The sequence below is a fragment of the Toxorhynchites rutilus genome, chromosome 2, assembly GCF_029784135.1.
Source record: "Toxorhynchites rutilus septentrionalis strain SRP chromosome 2, ASM2978413v1, whole genome shotgun sequence".
Taxonomy (NCBI): Eukaryota; Metazoa; Arthropoda; class Insecta; order Diptera; family Culicidae; genus Toxorhynchites; species Toxorhynchites rutilus.
In genome coordinates this window covers 335,884,033-335,897,790 of record NC_073745.1, presented here as the reverse complement: position 1 = coordinate 335,897,790, position 13,758 = coordinate 335,884,033, and positions in this window count along the sequence as shown.

Sequence of the window (13,758 nt, the reverse complement as noted above, 5' to 3'; positions counted from 1 at the left end):
TAAAAATTAATTTTTCTTAAAAACGTTTTTTATTAAATTCTCAAAAAAAAATATATGAATAGCTCTAATAATTTCCAACCAGTCGTCCATACATCGGAAGATGCTCACTTTTACATGGAAAAAGTTTTTCTAACAATAATTTTTTCATGTTTTCTTTGAAAAAAAAAAGTTACAAACATTCCTAATTTTGCTTAAAGCCAAGATAGAAATATAGTGTATTCGACAAAGTTTTAGATCTTATTCAAATATGAACTTTCGCCGGAGACGTCAACTTTCTATCTTTTATAGTTTCTGAAATATAGGGCATTTTGGTATGGAGACCCATGAAAAAAAGAATAAGCAATTCCAAATGAAATCGACAAATGATAAAACATGAGTATTTTTGATTCGAATGAAAGCTTGTATTCCGTTTGGGTTGGAGGAAATATGAGGTGCAAATTATGAATCCTAATGTGATTTAAAACAAAAAAGATCTTAATAAATCTTCTTCTAAATGCAGCCATTCTCGAGAAATTAAAAAAAATATTTCTTAGCTGTTATCTTTTTTTATAGTAGATGGACTCTTTTAATATGTTTGTCGTGTTATACCGTCATGTTCAAGAAATTTTATGAATTGGCTTATGATTATCAACAACTTTTCCAAATACATCAATGTGGTAAAAATATTTGTTTAGGAGTTACGTTGAAAAAAATTTGAAGACATGTAGGTTAATACAAAATGTAGCGATATTGCAAATTAAAGTTTTTTTTGTAAATAAAAAAAGAATACTATTTTTTTCTCAGTGTATATTTTTTTCACGTTTTAACGATACTCTATAACTCTTTATAAGACACTATTTCGATACGACTCAAAGTTTTTGAGGTATAAATTATCAAAGATTTCTCCTACTAAAATCGATACGTCTTTTCCAAAAGTTACATTTGAGTCAAAAAGCTCCCAAATGCTGTGGAAAACTCATATTTCCTCCAGCCCAAACGGAATACAAACTTTCGTTCGAATTTAAGATACATGTTTATAAAATCGGCATTTTTAGTTCGATTTCATTTGGAATTGCACTAGTGTTTTACTCGTTACATTTTTGTGTGTAAATTCTAGTACTTGACATGTTGTTGACATGTTTCTGAGTAGAATGTTAGCAGAGCATGTAAATCGCGGTAATTTATACATACAAATGTTACGAATTAAACATTAATACAGATCGGACTCGATTATCCGGAGTAATTTATTTTTGCTTTTTCTTATTTTTAGACCGGAAATTTTGAATAATTTAAATAATAATTCCATGTTGAATAATCAATTTGGGCATCAAATGAAAGAGCTAGAATACAATTATTTATGAAAAATGCGGCCACTACAAAATGGCGGATTACATATTTTCTTAGAGCCCCAGCAATATGGATATCAAATGAAAGAGATTGATTAGTAGAACAGAGTTATTTATGAAAAATGCAAATCCAAAATGGCCGCCACCAAAAGATGGCGCCATATACAGTAAACATTCACTAACTGGGCAAAAAGGGAGGACCAGTTATCGACATTTGCGTTTTAACTGGTCCGGCATGTTATGCGTCAAATAAAATCGAGGGGAACTTCAATGAACAATTTGATTCGCGTTGATCATGAAATTGGATAAACATAAAGATTCCAATGGAAGTTTCGCATTGAGTGTGACAACTGATATGAAATATAATTTGAGGAAACTATGTTTCTGTAATTCAATCAATGTTTTTGTCATGCGGAAATAATATCAATTTTCATAACATTTCAAATTACATTCGAATGTTTACAAAATTCTGCCTTCTAACTGGTCCAAGGATCAGTTAACGTTCGCCCAGTTAAAACGCAGACCAGTTAAACCAGGACCAGTTAGCGAACGATTACTGTATATTTTTTCACAACCCTATCAATATGGGTATCGAATGAAAGAGCTTGACTAGTAGAACACAGTTATTTATGAAAAATGCAAATCTAAAACGACGGCCACCATAAAATGGCGGATTAAATATTTTTTCACAACCTCATCAATATTGGTATCAAATGAAAGAGATTGATTAGTTGAATACAATTATTTATGAAAATGCAAATTCAAAATAGCTGCCACCAAAAGATGGCGCCATATATATTTCCTCAGAACCCTATCAATATGGATATCAAATTAAAGGTACTAGTAGAACACAGTTATTTATGAAAAATTCAAATCCAAAATGACGGCCACTACAAAATGGTGGGTTACATATTTTCTTAGAACCCCAGCAATATGGATATCAAATGAAAGGAATTGATTAGTAGAACACTGTTATTCATGGAAAATGCAAATCTAAAATAGCCACCACCAAATGATGTCGCCATATATATATTTTTTCACAACCTCATCAATATGGGTATCAAATGAAAGGGCTTGACTACTAGAACACAGTTATTTATGAAAAATGCAAATCCAAGATGGCGGTCCATACAAAATGGCGGATTACATACTTTCTTAGAACCTTATCAATATGAATATCAAATGTAAGGGATTGACACAGTTATTTAAGAAAAATTCGAATCCAAGATGGCGGCCCATACCAAATGGCGAATTACATATTTTCACATAACCTTATCAATATGGGTATCAAATGAAAGGGATTGACTATATAGGTATAGGTGACTTGAAATTGTAAGGGGTATTCATATCTTTTTTTTCTGAATTTAAAAAAAACATGTTCTCGAGAAAAATGAATTTCAATTTTCAAAATATTGTTTTTTCAATGATTTTTTTCAACAATTTATTTGATATTCTCTGATGAAAACATAAATAATTTCCTACAATTCATTCTTTGACTCAAATTTTGTAGGTTCAGAAACATATATGTACTTCTATTTTTGTATCAAAAACATCGTGATAATTATTAAATAAAAAAATTGGTAAATTGGCATAAATTCATGAAATCTAGTAAGTGATGGCATGGTTTAATGAATAATCAGATCAAAACCCTATCAAGAACTTATGAGGAATTTGGAATTTTGGTTCTTTGAATGTTTCGCGCCTGGACACAATAATAAAGTTCATACGGCCAGTCTTATAAATGAAGATAGTTATTACATCCTACACTATATACTTCAATTCAACCGACTTCTTACTTATCTCTGGAAACTTAGAAAAACGGAGGGGGTCCAAAATTAAGAAACGCAGTGTATTATTAGTTTTTGTCGATCAGTCAAAATAAATTTAGGTTAAGAAATTCTTGATTGTTTACTACTTTTAACTCATCTTTTCGCGTTTGTTACTTAGTTCGGTTTGACTGAACACCGGCCAAATCAAAGCATTTTTCATAAAGCAATTCTGAGAGCATAAAGCAAAAATCTGAGAAAGAAGTACCAGATGCGTTAGTAATGACAATATGAACTGTTCATATCACCTTCTATCATTTACGTGCATAAACTTATAGATAAAAAAGTTGATGGGTCTTAGCCTAGGAGCACTGACGGGAACTGATCTTGACACAGGACTGTGATTGTGTGTAGTTCAGTAAAACCTGTTTTTGTGCGATTTTTTTGTGCGGTTTTTTTGTGTGATTTTTTTTTTTGTGCGGTATATGCAAAAAAGCATATTTGACGAAGTTATTGTTTATTTATTTTTTTTTCGATGGTTTATATGCATTTCAGTGCGAATAAAGCATATTTGCGTCTCAATTATCCACTTCAGAAATCATTCCCCTCCTCTCATCAAATGCTCTAAGTTTTTCTAAGTTTTTGCATGACATGATATCTAACAGCATCACGTTTCGGCATGCAACTAAAAGCACAAAACAGCGCAACCGAAAAGGCAAACTGTCCCATCGCAAAGTAGAGAAACAAAAGGAAATTTGACAGTGAACGGCGTGGATTTGAGTTATTTTCTCGGTGGAACCTTTTTTGATGCGGTCCCGATCTACCGCACAAACAAAGTTTTTCTCAAAATGTGTACCGAACACGATTTTTTTAAAGTACTGGTGAAGTTTTGCACGATTTTTTTATGCGGTCCCTATCCCCCGCACAAGAAAAGGTTTGCCTGTAATTGCATTTGAATTGAATTTTTCCATTGTTCAAAATATGTATTTTTTCTGTTTTGATAGATGCCCTAAAAAAACAGTTTCCTGTATGAACTTGTATCCTTCAAACGGATTAGATGAGATAAATTGGTAGAATCTGAAACCACATTCTGTTCGAAAATGTACACAAAAATACCATTAAAGCCATTACTACTCTTTTTATCCGTTCATTCAATTATGCAAAAGAAGACAAAGAGTCATCATTTATCATTTTCAAACGCAAGTCTAAATAGTTGAGATCTACATAAATATAAACTTAAGTCAAATAAATCTATGAATACAGAAATATATTCTAGTTGAAATAGTATTGTCTCCTTCGTAGCCTCGTTGTTAGAGGCATTATTTGTAATAACTTTATAGCCCGGTGATGTATATTGAGGGCATGAGTGCTCTCTTGGGAAGTTTGTATGGCTGCTACAGTGAATTGATATCATTGGGTGCTTAGTTCTGCTTATGTTTAAGAAAGGGAAGGAGAATGGACACGTGTATTCGAGGAAGTGAAGCGGGTTTCTTAGGAAGACATCTATGGGGAGCATAATAATAAGCTCGCGACTACTCAAGCTATCACAATCTGATATGCGTGAGTGTACCCTTTCTTCTAAATCAGCAACCAATTAAATTCATTAATGGCATTTTTACATAACCTAACAACATGTTCGATATTATGACATCCTGGACCACAATTACATAAATTGGTAGTAACACGATAAAAACTTGAATTGAGCACGAATTGATTGGGCATTGGTAAATGGTCTATAATTCATTATACGCATAAACTCACATTGTGAGTTAACGCCCGAATTCAGGCAAAAATATTGCTCGTTGCGTCGGGGAGGAAAGCGAGTAGTTAGTGCATCGAAGAAATACATACTCATTTTAATCGTCAAATTGTAAACTTTTTTACTATATTCGCTGTTCATGTTTTAAGCAAAAAAAAAAAGCTGAATAAATTCTACTGGTATATAACAGAACATATGTCGCAATAACGATTTTGAGTAATATGCGTTTGAAAACTCTTAATGAATCGTTACAAGACATAGTCCTATGTCAAAAAACAATCACATCTCTGAGCGACCATTATGGAAAGTTTCAGCTGCTCTGAAAAAAACCGTCAATTAATGAAAATTTTCTAAAGAGAACATCATGAAAATACTTCCATCTGATATTATTCTATTAGTTTCCCCATTACTTCGTTAAATTCTGCGTTCAATTTTAAAGTTCTCGATGAAACCTTATGTGTAACACATTACATTGATTGCATTGGTCGTTACATGGAAAAAAAAACACAAATTGTATTACTTAAAGTGTGCTCAAACTATATCATTTGAGTGAGCAATCTAATGCAACCTAATATCGTAAACTCATAACTTGTTGTAAATAACCTTACAGTTTTGCACTCTCCCTCTAGGGTGCCACATGTAGATATGACGAGTCGAGCTGGGCGAATCTCTCGTTGGAAGTAACGCTGGAAGAAGCGTGACGAGATTAGGTCATTTTAGCAGTACAAACATACCTTAGGCTTTTTTTTCGCTTTGCCTCTTCCCATTCTCCGCGCGCCTTCACGAGTTAATGTTGGCGGAAACGTAATGTAAACGTAAACGTAATAAACCCGGTTGATCTACTTCGAAGCTTTTGACGTGAATGCTCCCACCGCCCCTGTGTTATGTGCACACCTTACGCCTAATGCCTAATAGGACTTTCTACAGTTGATCTCTTGGTGCTCGTGGTGAAACTTGGTCTGTTAAAAATGATTTCACATTTATCACGGAATTACGCGATACGGAAAGGTTTGCTCGTATGGTTGGAAACCGGTAATGCTATTTCTGTATTCCCTCCTTCTTCAACTCGTGACCCTAAGTTTTCTTAACTCTGAACAAATCATTTGTGTCCTACCAATAAACTGCTACATTTCTGGCCCAATTGCGCTTAACTTTCATCACTACCCCGACTCCCGTTCGAGTCGTCTTACTCCCCCTCCCCCTTGGTCTTTCCATTCCCAATCATCATGAGCTATTTCCATGTGTGAATGTGGAACGCGTATCGGAAAGTGTATAAGATAAACACTCATAAATAAGAAAATTATTTTTGGGAAGCCAACAACAGCGGCTGCCGAGACGAGTCACTGTCGATACAACAGCACAAAGGCGAGAGAAGAATTTCCGAGTTTTTATTTTGTCGAAAAGTGTTTGTTGCAGTTGTGTTGTGCTGTGTGTTTGGTCGTCCCTTCTGATCCCGCCCCCGACCGCCACCGGGCTGGGAAATTAATCTCATTTCTCCCTCACCAATGTTCGACCAACTTCTTACTGTTTCACTGCTGCCACTCGTTCCCTGCTTCCCTGCTCTCGAACGGTGTCCCCCGTTTCCGCTGCTTCACACTCCTCCCTCCCAAGGCAAACAAAAAAGTTTTGGGAGTGTATCAATTCACCTAATTTAATGCGTAAAAGCGTGTGTTATTTTCAGATTATTTATGGCATCGGTTCAGAATTCGGATGTTTGGAGCGAATTGGAGCCATCTTCGCGCTTAGATACCACCCGATTATCGGTTATTAGATTCGTCAATTTGCGTCGCTGAGAAATGCGGAGTGTTGATTCGGAGTACCGCTGTTTTGTTTTCAATTGAGATAATTATTTTAAAAAGTGTTTTTTTTTTGACATTTTTGTCATTTTGTTTTATTGATAACACTCATAAATAATTTTCAACGACGCTGACGCGCCCCTTAGAGGGAAATAGTAGTCGAAAAAATCAAAACAGTAAAGTAAGTAGAATTAGTCTTCCAAAAACTTCTCCGCCTTCTCAACAGAATGCGACTGAAATTTTGATATACTGTCAAAACTTCAATCGCATGAAAAGCCCACCAAAAATGAAGGAAATTCATCAAAATCTTTTACCCGCTTCTTTCAATGTAATTCTTGCAACTGAAACTAGCTGGGACGAAAGCGTAAGAAGCGAAGAAGTTTTTGGAAATAATTTTAACGTATTCCGGCACGACCGCAACTTATCGTTGTCTCAGAAGAAGTCGGGAGGAGGGGTCCTCATTGCCATTAATGCAAATTTCACTTCTGAGGAACTTATAACCGAAAAACATAAAGAATTTGAGCATGTATGGGCAAAATTATCTATAGCTGACGAAGTACACATATTTGCTTCTGTGTATTTCCCACCCGAACATGCAAATAAAAAGTCGTATGAATTATTTTTTAAGACGGCAAATCGAATTGCAGAAACACTAGAACCAGAAGTGAAATTGCATATTTATGGCGACTTCAATCAAAATAAAGTAGACTTCATTCCCGATAATGATAATGAATGCATTCTACTTCCAGTCGTCGGGGAAAATGAAACCCTACAATATATATTTGACGAAATTGCACATCTCGGTCTTAACCAAATAAATCATGTAAAAAAATTCCAAAAATATTATCTAGACCTATTATTCACTAACATCACCGACGACTTTTGTGTGAATGAGTCCATGACTCCTCTTTGGAAAAATGAAAAATTTCACACAGCAATTGAATACTCAATCTTTATACATAATAGACAATTGCCTATCGACTGGGAGTATGAAGAAGTACCGGAATATAACAAGACAAACTTTGAAGCAATCAAATGTAGCCTACAAGCCATAGAATGGCAAACTTTATTAAACAGCGAACGAGATGTCAACTTAACTGTACATATTCTTCACGAAATTCTGAATAACATAATATCAGAATTTGTGCCGAAGAAAAGAAGACGAAGAAATTCAACCAGCAAATATCCTATTTGGTTTAACGTTCAAATAAGAAATCTGAAGAATAAAAAACAAAAAGCACATAAAAAATACAAAATAGACAAACGTCATCAAAATTTGCTTGAATATCAAAATATTTCCCAAGAATTAAATTTTGCAATTAAAAGTGCACACGAAGAGTACAATAGAAAGGTTGAAACTGAAGAGTCAAATCATGCCCGAAGAAATTCTTTAATTACGTAAAGTCTAAGCTCAAAAGCAATAACTTCCCATCGCAGATGCATCTCGATGAGGATGTGAGGAATTCTTCGAACGAAATTTGTAATCTCTTTGCAAATTTCTTTCTGGAAGTATATACCACATTTTCCGAAGAAAATCGCGATCGGAACTACTTTTCATTTTTACCGGAATATCCAAATGACATATCGGTGAACTATCTTTCACAACAGGAAATATTTTTTTTTATTTAAATCGTTTATTTTTACACGCTCAGTTACATAGGTTTAAAGGAGCCGAACTCCTTACTGTATTGTTACTAGTATATATACATTTTTCCTTAATTCTAATGTTAATAATATAGGAAACCGATTACTCGCGGTCAACTCGAGTTTAGAAGGGTGACATATTTTCGTCAGGAAAAGGAGAGGATATGAGGATATGTTGACAATGATTACACTCACACTCTCAATCACACTCATCACACTCAATTCTTAAACCTATCTTATATCTAATATGTATTTACATTTCATCTTATTCTTAAGAAGGGATCCGATCTCTCACAAAGGAAAAGGAAAAGGAAAAACTAAGAGTATAAGGACAATCACACACGAAGATCGATAGCTTTAAGGAATACATATATTTGGGACATGTAATCAAGGTCTAACCGAGCCAACACGTCTCTCACCGGCACCATGGGCTGCCTTCCTCGGGCCCGAAGGGAGTTTTCTAAATTCGATCTGGCGACAAGATACAGCTCGCACGACCAAACAACGTGCTCGATGTCGTGGTAACCTTGGCCACAAACACAAAGATTGTTGTCGGCAAGATTAATACGAAAGAGTAGCGCATCTAACGAACAGTGATTGGACATGAGTCGGGAGAAGGTGCGAATAAAGTCCCGACTCAAGTCCAGACTTTTGAACCATGGTTTGAGGCTAACCTTAGGGATAATCGAGTGGAGCCACCGGCCCAATTCATCTTCGTTCCATTTGCGTTGCCAGTTAACTATGGTATTTTTACGGACTAAAGAATAAAATTCATTGAAGGCGATTTGACGCTGATAAATGTCGCCCTCAATCGCACCTACCTTTGCTAATGAGTCAGCCCTCTCATTACCCGGAATGGAGCAATGTGAAGGGACCCAGACAAAGGTAATGACATAACAGCGTCTGGATAAAGCACTCAAAATTTCTCGTATTCTCTCAAGGAAGTACGGCGAGTGCTTTTCCGGCCTCACTGAACGGATAGCTTCGACAGAGCTAAGACTATCCGTTACAATGTAATAGTGTTCAACAGGTCGTGAGGCGACGCTGTCCAGCGCCCAGTGTATCGCTGCCAATTCAGCAATATACACTGAGCAAGGATTCTGAAGACTGTGTGAGGTGCTAAAAAATTCGTTGAACACTCCAAATCCTGTGGACTCATTCATAGAGGACCCATCAGTAAAGTACATATTATCACAATTGATATCCCCATACTTTGCACCGAAGATCGTTGGAACGATCCTCGATCGAAGATAGTCTGATGTTCCATGGATATCCTGCTTCATGCACAGATCAAAATGCACAGAGGAATTGATGTAGTCAGGAAAACAAACACGGTTGGGAATATACGAAGAAGGATTAACCTGCATGGAGACGAATTCATGATATGAGCTCATGAATCCTGAATGAAAATTTAGCTCGATCAGCTGCTCAAAATTTCCGATCACCAATGGGTTCATAACCTTACACCGGATGAAGAACCAAAGAGATAATAAATTGAAGCGATCTTTTAGTGGGAGTAGGCCTGCCAAAACCTCGAGACTCATGGTATGCGTTGAGGGCATACATCCCAACGCGATACGGAGACAAAGATACTGAATTCGCTCGAGTTTAATGAGGTGTGTTTTGGCAGCTGATTGAAAACAGAAACTGCCATACTCCATCACTGAGAGAATAGTTGTTCGATACAACATTATAAGATCTTCTGGATGGGCTCCCCACCAGGTGCCGGTAATTGTACGAAGAAGGTTTATTCTTTGTTGACATTTTTTGCTCAGATACCTAAAATGGGCCCCCAAGTACATTTGGAGTCGAACCAGACCCCAAGATACTTGAATGACATAGCATGAGTGATCGGTTTACCCAAAAGTTGAAGCTTTGGTTTTGCTGGTTTATGCTTCCTAGAAAAAACCACCATCTCTGTTTTCTCCGTAGAGAATTCGATCCCTAGCCCAATGGCCCAGGTTGAAAAATTGTTCAAAGTATCTTGTAAGGATTCTTGCAGGTCGGATTCGTTTGATCCTACGACAGACACCACTCCATCATCTGCAAGTTGTCTTAGGCTGCAATTTTGTGTAAGGCAATTGTCAATGTCGCTTACGTAGAAGTTGTACAAAAGGGGGCTTAAACATGAGCCCTGGGGGAGTCCCATGTAAGAGACCCGACTTACTGCCGAATCTCCGTGAGAAAAGTTCAAATGTTTCTCACAAAGCAAGTTATATAACATATTATTCAATAGAGGCGGCAGACCCCAAGAGTGTAATTTGTCTGACAAAACCTCTATTGAAACAGAATCAAAGGCCCCCTTTATGTCCAAGAATACTGAAGCCATTTGTTTTTTTTCGGCGTAAGCCATTTGAATTTCTGAAGAAAGCAACGCAAGACAATCATTCGTCCCCTTGCCCCTGCGGAACCCATATTGTGTATCTGAGAGTAGGCCATTCGTTTCAACCCATCGATCAAGGCGAAACAAGATCATTTTCTCCAACAATTTCCGTATACAAGACAGCATTGCTATTGGGCGGTACGAATTGAAGTCGGACGCGGGTTTTCCGGGTTTTTGAATAGCTATAACTCGTACTTGTCTCCAATCATCTGGAACAATATTATGCTCCAGAAACCGATTGAATAAATTCAACAAGCGAGGTTTCGCCACATCAGGGAGATTTTTCAGCAAGTTGAACTTAATTCTATCCGATCCCGGAGCAGAATTGTTACATGAAAGGAGAGCAAGAGAGAATTCTACCATCGAAAACTCGGAATCAAGATCGCACCTATCTTGTGGTATATCTCGAATAATTCTTTGCACAGGAGCGGAATCGGGACAAACCTTTCGTGCAAAATTAAAAATCCATCGATGTGAATATTCCTCGCTTTCATTGGATGAAGAGCGATTTCTCATGTTTCGAGCCACTTTCCATAATTTTTTCATTGACGTTTCTCGTGATAAACCTCCCACGAAATTTCGCCAATAGGCACATTTTTTTTTCTTCGATCAAGTTTTTAAATTGATTTTCAAGGTCCAAATACGTTTGAAAATTCTCAATGGTTCCACGTTTCCGAAAAGCTTTAAATGCATTCGATTTATCTCCATAAAGCTTGGAACACTGGCCATCCCACCATGGATTGGGAGGCCTTCGACGAATAGTGGAACCTGAATGGGTTTCGTTTGAGCGCGAACCGCGCTGTCATAGATCAAACAAGAAATGAAGTTATACTCCTCCAATGGAGGCAAACCATCTCTGGAATTGATGGCTAGAGCAATCGCGTCCGCATATTTTTTCCAGTCAATGTGTCTTGTGAGGTCGTATGCCATGTTTATTGATTCAGAAGAATTCAACCCATTGGTGATAGAAATTTTGATTGGCAAGTGGTCACTACCGTTGGGATCCTGGATTACATTCCACTTGCAATCTAACGATAGTGAATTCGAGCAAAGCGAGAGGTCAAGAGCACTTGGGTTAGCAGGAGGTTTAGGTACACGTGTTGTTTCCCCAGTGTTCAAAACGGTCATATTGAAGCTGTTACAAAGGTCATATATCAACGATGAACGATTATCGTCGTACGGTTCCCCCCAGGCAGTTCCGTGAGAGTTGAAGTCTCCCATGATTAATCGTGGCTCAGGAAGGAGTGAGCACATGTCAACAAGTTGCTTGCGGCTAACCGCAGCTCTCGGAGGCCATTACAAGCTGACTATACAGAGGTCTTTGCCTCTGATATTTGCATGACAAGCAACAGCTTCGATCCCTCCAATAGGTGGAAGGTCAATTTTAAAAAATGAGTGACACTTATTGATCCCCAATAGTACCCCTCCGTATCTGTCATCGCGGTCCAAGCGTATTATATTAAAATCGTGGAAAGAGAGGTTTCGGATAGAGCAAAAACATCACAATTGAGTTTATGAATTAGAAATTTGAATGTATCCAATTTAGGGATAATACTACGATAATTCCACTGTAAAACAGTGATATCTCCGACCTCTCTATTTAAATTAGACATCAAGAGAGATAATCATTGCAAGGAGGGGCCATGTTTGCATCAATTGCTGCAAAATTGTCTTTAGTACTGGAAGCATTGCGGTGACAATGGTTCTGATGGAGTCGGAAACATTAAAACACGTAAAGATTTGATCCACAAGGTCAGACAACTTTATAAATCCCGATTGGGAAGTTGAACTTGACGGAAAAACAGGGACAGTTGGGGTTTTTGATGTCCCCTCGAGTGCTGGGTCGTTCGAAGGTGAACTATTACCACGGAGGCCAGGAGGGACCTGATTTTGCTTATCCGCTGCACTCGATTTTTTGGGCAAGCTAACAGGGGGTATCACCGGAGGGACTTGTCCTTGAACTTTGGCAGTGGTCACATTTTTGCACCGGGGATTCCCTTGAGAAATAAACGGCGTGCCCCCGTTAGCTGTATCCGCTTCCATTTCCTCAACTGGCAACGTAGCGAAGACATTGTGTGTATTGATTGGTTGTTGTTCTTGAGCCAGTGGAGAAGCGCCCTTCAAAATTTCTGCGAAAGTGCGTTTAGAGCGTTCCCTCAAAGAGCGCTTCTGTTTCTCCCAGCGATTTCTTTTCTTCTCCTTCAAGGGAGACTGTTCCGAGCTGGCGGCAACCCAAGATCTTAACAGTCGTCGAGGGCAGTTTTTTAAAACGGCCGGTACCTTCACTCGTAATGTATTCGCACGTCAAGCCCGTTTCGGTTATCACACCCTCAATTTCGACTATGTGAGAGGGAATGTAGACCCGATACTCAATTGTAAAATGCTGATCGACAACAATCTTGTTTGCGTCTTTTCGATCATTCACGACAACTCGCAATTTGTTTGGTCTAACCTTTGAAATTTCCGAAACGGAGGTATACCTTGCCAGATCTTTCGCGATCTGCATGACTCTCAACGCCTTTCCATTTGGCTTAGGCCTGAAGAAAACAACCCAGGGACCAGTTCCGGGCGCATCTTCTGGATAGACCTTTACACGGGGAGTGGGAATAACAGGGGGGGAAGGCGAGGACGGGGATTGAGAGTGGGAAGGCGAAGGTTGAGAAGGAGCGGGAAGAACAGAAGGAGAAGACGAGGTTGCAGGTAGAGTGGGATCGTTAAGGGCAGATGGGAGATTTGCTAGTTTTTTGGAGGGAGGCTTGGTAGGGTTAGCTGACTCGTCCCCAGAAGAAGTATCTTCCGTATTTGGAACACGTTTGAGTGACTTTTTTTTATCCGTTAGGAGGGAACTAGAGTCAGAGACCTCCATATCCGAAGGTCCCCCACTCTCTGCCATTTTAAATTTTCACTTATATTCTAAGTATTTTTTTTAAACAATATTTCACAATAAAATAATTCACAAAAACAAAAATCAAAAAACTTATAATTATTAAATATTTTCTCTCAGTATATTTAATGTTATTCACCTATGAACGCACTCCAGTGCAGATGAACGGCAGCGTGCTGAAAGCTCGTTGGTGGTGGGAAT